General features: G+C 37.5%; 1 non-coding gene across 1 annotated transcript; it reads left to right on the top strand.

Moving 5' to 3' along the window:
• Window positions 1-373: 373 nt before the first annotated feature.
• Window positions 374-479, top strand: LOC145633459 (small nucleolar RNA R71). Its single transcript, XR_014112784.1, has one exon. It is a non-coding gene; the product is annotated as a small nucleolar RNA R71 (small nucleolar RNA).
• The last annotated feature ends 8,611 nt before the right edge of the window (window positions 480-9,090 follow it).

Here is a 9,090-nt window from a genome sequence, read left to right as displayed (position 1 = left end):
TTGGGGCATTGTATTGTAAGAAGAGGGGGAGGAAGTATCCATACCATTGCCTCCCTTGTTTGAAGGGGAGGTATTACCATGAGGGTTGGACCTTTCTTTCATCAATCCATCCATTTGCTTGGTCATTTTGGAGATTTGGGTAGAAAGGTTGTTGATTGCATTGGCTTGCTCCAATGCATAAACACCCTTGCTAGAAGTAGCATCCCTTTCTCCTTCGTACCAATCATCATAGTGCTTTGCGGCTTCCTCTATAATACACTCCACTTCATGCTCTCCTTTGTTCATGATTGGACCACCGGCCGCGGCGTCTAGGCTTGTTCTTCCTTGAGGTGTGAGACCTCCATAGAAAGTGTGAATGAGTTGATACTTGGGTATCCCATGGTGTGGGCATTGACGTTGAAGCTCTTTGTATCGTTCCCATGCCGCACTTAGAGACTCACCACTCTTTTGGAGAAAACCTTGAATCAAAGACCGAGCCTCGGCGGTCTTCCTATGGTTATAAAACCTCCTCAAGAAAGTCGTAGTCACTTGGTCCCATATCGTGAGAGAATTAGGGGGCAACTCCTTCTCTAGCCATTCTAGACCTCTCCCAATTAGCGAAAAAATGGAAACATTTTGAGGCGAATATATTCTTGAGTCACTCCATGCCCTATATTGTGTCACAATATTTCTCAAACTCTTTTAGGTGCTCATGAGGACTCTCAAACTTTCCACCCGAGAATTGTTTCCTCTCAATCAAGGCAATCAAATTAGGCTTGATCTCGAAATTGTTGGCTTGAGTAGTAGGAGTTAGGATCCCACTTTGCGCTCTAAAAGCTTCGAGGGTCCCAAGATGACTCAAAGGCGTATTCTCTCCCATTTTAGAACCTTTTTTACTCTCAAACTTATAGGTTGAGAAAGGGTTGATTTCTGAACTCGAAGATGATTTAGGGCTATCTAATTCTTCACTTGAGGGTGAAGAGGGTGGAGTATCTTCTAATTCTCTTACTCCTCTCGTTGGAGTGAGGGAATTTCTACTCCTTGCTCATGCTTCTCTTCGAAGTAGGGACAAAGACCTCTCTAGCTCTGGATCGATGGGAATCAAAGATCTTGAGCGGGTTCGTCCTCTGTTCATACAACAAAGCTAAGAAGAACGTAAGCACTGACAAGTAACAAAAGTAGCAAACACTAGCAAATAAAGGTGAGATAGTCTCACACAAGCAATGAAATAGCAATGGAAACCGTCTCCCCGGCAACGGCGCCAATTTGACAAGGCAATAATCGTGTCGTTGAGCGACTACACAAAATCAAATGAATTTATAAAGCTCTACCGACCTAATACGTGTATAGGGTAAATAGAGGGGTCGAACCACAGGGAGAAATGCTTAAGCACTGCATTCAATACCTAGGGTCTAAGCTATCTCGGAACAAGAAGTGTGAATAACTAGAAGGTTAAACTAAGAACGAAATGGATTAAAATTAATAAAGCTAGGCACCAAGGGAAATGAGTAGGTGAAGTTGACGCTTGATCATGCAATAATAAAGTAGCATATCAATTATAAACTAAACATGCACGAATACCGAAGTAAAGGGGTCCAATCTAACCGTCTTCCGGGGTTAATTGGTTTCTCCTAACATAGGCTCTATGTTTCCACATTAGAACCATATATTAGAAGGTGCAAACAAATAATTATCGGTAGTAATGAATCTCAACTAAGTCAACTTCCGTTACTTGTTAGTAAAGACTCATCTTTGTTCAACTAACAATGTGCACTTGCAAGAAAGACCAAAGAATATCAAGCATGCAAAGACTTTAATCACCATTAACATAACCCCAACATTATAAGCATGAACAATTAGCAACTACACCATCCCCACACCCTTGGCTAGGTGACTACTCACAAATCATATTGAAAACAATATCAATCATCAAATCAATAAGCATCAACATGATTAATAAGCAAAGAAGAAAAATCAAAGCAAATAAGCAAAATAAAAAACAAAGGTAAAGAGAAAGAGTAAGAGATTGCTCATTAATTGAAGATGAAGGTCTACAAAGGATTGAACAAAACTCCTTCTTTAAAATCCAAGTTCATCAATGAAGAAAACCACACTTTCTCTCTCTACCAATGAAAACTAATAGTGTTTCTCTCTCTAGATTAAGCTAAAAATGTAGAAAAATTAAAAACTAAGTTAATCTCCCCTCAAAACGTTCTAAGATGGGACTTATATAGTCCGTACAGAGCCAGCTGATAAAAGGAGAGATCCGACCGAACAAATGGGAAGGTTCGGCCGGACTACAGGGTAGGTTCGGCCGGACCATGGGTAGGTTCGGTCGAACCTCCCTGATCCTGGTCTGGTCGAACTCCTGTGGTTCGGCCACTCCTACAAAACTGCCAATTTTCATCTTGCCCCTACCTCAACGTTCGGCCGAACCACTGAGCAGGTTCGGCCACACCTTAGTTCGGCCACACCATCAGGAGGTTCGGCCATACCTCTTCTGAATCATGCTTCCTCTAGCTTCTTTTGAGCTTAGCTTCCTCCTCTTGAAAATCCCGATGGTTCCTACAAAGCATAAGCATGAAAATCACAATAAGAACAAAGCGGGAAGACTAAGAAAAGGGAGGATAAAGGAGAAAGAAAAGAGGAAGCAAAACTAAGTAAAAAACCTTAGAAAAAGGGCCAAACAAGTGCAAATGAGGGGAGAATCCTTAGAGATAAAGGATAAAAGAGTGGCATAAATGCCACTCATCAATTATGATTATTATTATTATTTTGATGATGATTATTTTATCTATGATGATATTATTATTCATGATTATTATAATGATTATTATTGTGATTATTTATTATGTTTCTTGATATTATTTATTGTTATTGCTTGATCACGCCTTGTATGCATGTTTAAAGGGAATTTGGTACTTGTTATCACGCTTAATAAGATAATTAATAATCTTGTTTAGGGTTAATTGTGATTATAATTCAAGTGATCTCCAATAATAGTTTATTTGTGCATTAATGTTCAACCAACATAGATAAACAGGTTTAGGGTTAATCCTATTGATTGCATGTTAGTCAGATAGCGCACATGAATACGATCAGAATAAAGTAGAGGCCTATTATTAGGGCAGGGTCAATCTCCTTTACGTTGGATTTGTACCTTCATCCCCGAAGCCTTATTTGGTTCAAGACGTTATGGAGTTGACGATCTCTTGGATCGTTAAGGGGTGTAACCTTCACCCTGTGAACGGTTTATAAGTTCCTAAAACTTATTGGCGACTCTTTTTTTCTATCTTCTTCTCTTTTGGACGCCACCGTACTTTAGTGTATGATCACAGTGGGGTTTGAGATAGGGGTTTAATTCTTGAAATTATTCCCCACAGTTTTTTGGCGCTAGAAGGAGGGGATAAAGGCTCAAGACCCTAGATAAGCCCCCAAGGCGTGCAACCTCACTTTTGAATCTTTGTGCTTTATGCTTGATTTTCTACTCTTTTTTAGCTCTCTTTTATCTTTTGCTGTTTCATTTTTATAATTGTGGGCAATCCCGATCATGCGGTCTATCACTCACTTGGCATTCATGTTTCTCAGGAACGGTACCAAGCACTCGATAAGAGACGCAATCTGAGACGTGTTCATATCGAAGACATTTTCATATCAAAGACATTGGAACACTTGCCCTTTTGTACACTCATATTTATTTGTTTGCTTTTGCTTATCTTTTCTATTTTAGTCTTTTGAATCACTCAAGCTTTTTAGAATTGCATAAGTTGCACACCATCCCATCCCAAGGTTAGGTAGTTATGGGTTGAAAAAACAAGGGTCTATCGTTAGACGAGGCTCAAAGTGGTTTATGAAGATTCTTGATAAACATCCTCACAGACTCCTTTTCGGTGGGGACCTCAATCATCTTGGCGGAAGTTTCTCTCTATTTATTAAAGAAAGAAGTAAAGCCTTCATTCTCTTTTTGTCTTAGCATCTCAAGTTGTCTATGGTCGGTTTCAACTTGAATATTGCACTTGTACCTGTCAACGAAAGCATTTACTATCAATTCCCAGGTAGAGGTTTTCTCTTTGTCAAGGGAGAAGTACCATTGTTGGCAAACAGTTTCAAGAGATAGTGAGAACAGAGAGGGGAAAACCTTCTTATCGATACCCTTAATACTCATTATGGTTTCAAAAGCTCTTAGATGAAAGTAAGGATTATGTGTTGCCTTGAATTTAGGGATGTCAGTGGCGTTGAACTTATGCGGAAGAAGTTCCTTGTCCAGCGAGACCCCTTGTGAACTCATGCCCTGAAATTTATAGTCACTAGATAGCTTGCTTAGACTTTCTTGCATGAGGTTCATTTGTTGTTGCTTCACAGGATCATCAACCTTAAGTGTGAGGAGCTTCAGTGTTTCAGTCATGGTAACCAGTTGGTTCCTAAGCTTATTGACTTCTTCTTGAGTTGCCATTATCTTTTTAGCCTTCCTATTTTGACGAATTGGTTTATCAAAAAGTGAGACTTGAATAAAGAGGTTGTCCTTGATTAATCGCCCTTCTCTCCTCGACCAAGTACTGTGGAAAAGGAATTTGGGGATATTCATTGTTAATTACTACTTGACTCAAACTTTATTTAACATGCAATGGATGGAAGAAGTGAAGAAAGATCGGAATAGAATGTGGAGAAAAGTGATGTAGATGGAGAGAGATGAAGAATTAGGAATAAAATGTACCCCCAACTTAAACGACGGAAAAGACCGACTCATGCATGAACCTAAGACATGGCCATGGTGATGCATACTTAAAGTGTGTGCTAAGACTAGTGAGTGTAGGTGACATGTTAAGACTCGTGTCATGACCATGTGGCTAGACTATGTGACTAGACTCAAGAAAAGACTAAGTTAAGACCTCACGTATATGCATTAAACTGGATAGGCTGTGTTATTTTAGTCATAACGTTTTATCCGTGACTCTGATTGAGACGAAACCAACTCCAAATTAAAGATAAAACTCGGGGCTACAGATCCATAGGTTATTCGACTCGTATTTCTTCCTAGAACTCCGTCTATGACCAAAACAAGTTGACGCTTGTGCAGTATACGGGAATAAAAATCCGGGTTGATTTAAAAAGTCCTTTAATCATTAGTCAGTTAATTAAGCCTTAACACAAGTCAAACAAACGGTTAGGAAAAATCACATAGAGTATGCACAACAAATAATGCACAATTAGTCAAGTAGGCACAATATGACGCAATGAGTTCGCAACCTAACCATGGCTCTAGTTCTCTAAAGTTCGGGATATGGTTTAGTAAATAGAGATTCCATGGTTAATTGTCCAGATGCACCGCGCGGAAGCCTAACCATGAAGGGTTGGCGCGAGTGGATGGGACACCGCGAGTTTAGAAAAACTCGCTTCCATGGTTTGGTGAATTCAACATCTCGGATGTACCCTTTGTTGCACAGAGCGTTCAATCGGATAGATGGAGCATGAATTCCCAGAGGGTTATGTCCATATGTAGAACACATATAGGTTTCAGAAAAGTGAGAAAAAATTCAATCAGGAAGTAGGATCGAGCAAACAATACGAAAAACCGGTCGAAATTAGAACGCATATTTCTGGCTCGGTATTGGGGGAAATTGGCGCCAGCAATCAGACACTGGCGCCAGCTTTTGACTGTAGCGCCAGGCGCCAATACTGGCGTCTGACACTACGGCTAAAATACTAGCGCCAAGCTCTGGCCCCTGACGCTACTTCCCACATGCCTCAGCAGCTTTTGTGCTCGATAAAATTTTCCAGTTTCACGCGATGTTATTTTGGTCCTAGTTGTGAAAGATATTTCTCAAATTTCCTACGTGTAAAATCCTATGTTTTTAACTCATTACAATTGGTATTTCCAATGAGATCTTTTTTATGCATATGACAATAATGCTAATCAAAATTACGCACATGAAATACTTAGAACGTTTCGAGTCTCATCCACTCATTCTAAATCATTGCCGAAACAAATTCAGGAATTAAAATAGAAATCCTCCCAAGTGGAGTCGCCAAAAACTGTGGGGAATACTTTCAAGCGTTAAACCCCTAGCTCGAACCCCAGTGTGATCATACACTAAAGTACGGTGGCGTCCAAAAGGGAAGAAGATAGAACAAAAGAGTCGCCAACAAGTTTTAGGAACTTGTAAACCGTTCACAGGGTGAAGGTTACACCCCTTAACGACCCAAGAGATCGTCAACTCCATAAGGTCTTGAACCAAATAAGGGTTTGAGGATGAAGGTACAAATCCAACCTAAAAGAGATTGAACCTGCCCTAATAATAGGCCTCTACTTTATTCTGATCGTATTCATGTGCGCTTTCTGACTAACATGCAATCAATAGGATTAACTCTAAACCTGTTTATCTATGTTGGTTGAGCATTAATGCACAAATAAACTATTATTGGCGATCACTTGAATTAAAATCACAATTAACCCTAAACAAGATTATTAATTATCTTATTAAGCGTGATTACAAGTACCAAATTCCCTTTAAACATGCATAGAAGGCATGATCAAGCAATAACAATAAATAATATCAAGAAACATAATAAATAATCACAATAATAATCATTATAATAATCATGAATAATAATCATAGATAAAATAATCATCATCAAAATAATAATAATAATAATAATAATAATAATAATAATAATAATAATAATATTCATAATCATCATAAATTATAATAATTATAATCATAATCATGTTCATGTTAATATTAAAGCATAACAATAGCAAGATCCTAGCCATGATACTAACAAGATTAATAGCAAACCCTAGCATGTCACTAAGCAATAAAAATCAAATCTTTAACCCTAACATGATACTAATAATCATAAATATTAGGAAGAGAATAGAAAGAATCGTAACAAACATATTTAATATTAAAATCACCCTAGACATGATACTAGGAATATCATAATAACAATTTAAACATGATTTCTACGTCATAATATCAATTAAAACCATTAAAGCACTTACTTTGATGCCTCGTACCTCTTTCTAATAACAAAATACACACGTTAGTAACTTCAAAGAAAATAATAAAACAAACAATTAACTTAAATAATTAAAATAGAGATTTGGGACCAAACCCTCATAAATTAAAACTTTCACGTCTAGGGCGAAGGAAACTTCGAATATGGCTAGGTGTTTCTAGGTCTTGCGAATGTGGAATTTTGTATATAAAAGACTAGGTTTAGAAAAAGAAAGAGAGAGAGAGAGATGAATGATTAATGAAATTATTGAATTAGTTGAATGAAAACTGATTGTAGGTGAATGCTAATTAAAACTAATTGTTGGTGAGAACTAGTGAATGAAAACGGAGTTTTTAATACGTTATTTATAGAGAAAATCAGCCAAAAAGATAAAATTAACAAAACAAAGTCTGACGCACGAAAAATAGAATTGGCGCCAACCCTGGCTAACTAGCGCCAGGCGCCAATGGCTGGCGCCAGGCCTGGTTCCAGGCGCCAATGCCTGGAGTCAGGCACCAAGCCTGTTTTTAACGCGTTTTCGAAAATCAGATAAGTTTGCCGTACTGGAGGATAAAATCAAATATTTTCCTCAAAAATGCTATTTGATTTTAATTAAAACTCTGAAAAGTCAACAAAAGTCAATTTACCAATGTTAATTGAATTAGGAATGAAAAGAACCTTCTAGAAGAATCTAGAAGACTAAAACCATTCCTAATTGCATTAGGAATGATAAATCATATTAGGCCCTCCTCTAGATCATTGGGCCGCATATAAGGCTCAAAACGGGTCCAGTTTAGAAAATTGGCCATAACTTCCTCAATATTCATCGGAATTGGGCTTATAATACATCGTTGGAAAGCTCTTGTCAAGCCCCATCCAACTACACTACTATTGGACCTGTATCATGGACCAACCAAACTGGATTGGCTGTTTTCTTAAAATAAGTTTTCAAAAACAGAGAGAAGAGAAAAGAAATTAAAATTATCCGCAACACTAGACTTTCCACACTTTCACTTCATTCGATTATGATTCGACGTGAAAGGTACTCATCACTGGGTTTGGTTTTGGGGAGACACAAATGGGTGTCTACAGTAATTGTATTATATCATCTCTAATTACTCCAAAAATGTGTATTTATACTAACTTAGTATAAAATAGGAAAAATAAAAGGGGAAAAATAACATAAATAAAGAAATAAGAAAAGGGAAAGAAAAAAAGAAAATAAAATAAAATAAAAGAAAAGAAAATAAAAATACACCCACAAATCCCCCCAAAACATCATACTCCCTAATCTTTCTTTTTCTATTCGATTTTGGTTGCTCCATTCTTCATCACCATTGCACACCATCATCAACGCACACCATCATCACAAATCGAAGATCAACAGCAATCACCAAGCTTCAATTGTTTGATTTAATTAATTATCACGTGCATAGCTCGTGAAATGGTTCGGTCGAAGTGCCAAAAGAGTCAAAATCATTGGAAGTTTTCTAAATTGAAGAGGTGTGGTCGAACACACCCATGGTTCGACCGAACCAACCCCGTAGATCGGCCACACCAACCCTTGGTTGGACCGAACCATTTAACGAGCTATGCACGTGATAATTAATGAGATCAAACAATTGAAGCTTGGTGATTGTCGTTAATCTTCGATTTGTGATGATGATGTGTGTTGATGATGGAGTGCAATGTTGATGAAGAATGGAGTAGCCAAAATGGAATAGAAGAAGAAAGCTTAGGGGGTCTGATGTTTTTGAAGGATTTGTGGGTTTATTTTTATTTCCTTTTCTTTTATTTTATTTTATTTTCTTTATTTCTTTCCCTTTTCTTATTTCTTTATTTATTTTATTTTCCCCTTTTATTTTTCCTATTTTTTCCTAAGTTAGTATAAATACCCATTTTTGGGGTAATTAGAGATGATATAATACAATTACCAATTATTCTATTCTCTAATAAGTTTTAGGAGAGCTTCTCTCTCTAGGTTTAGGCTAGGATTAGGGTAGTTTAGAGAGAGAAAGTAAGGGTTTCACCATTGTTGAGTTTGGATTTTGAAGAAGAAATTGATCATCTTTTCTATAGACTTTCATCTTCAATCAATGAGAATCTCTAACT

The sequence above is a fragment of the Chenopodium album genome, chromosome 5 (genome assembly GCF_948465745.1).
Source record: "Chenopodium album chromosome 5, dcCheAlbu1.1, whole genome shotgun sequence".
Lineage (NCBI taxonomy): Eukaryota > Viridiplantae > Streptophyta > Magnoliopsida > Caryophyllales > Amaranthaceae > Chenopodium > Chenopodium album.
This window is presented reverse-complemented; position numbering and strand designations above follow the sequence as displayed.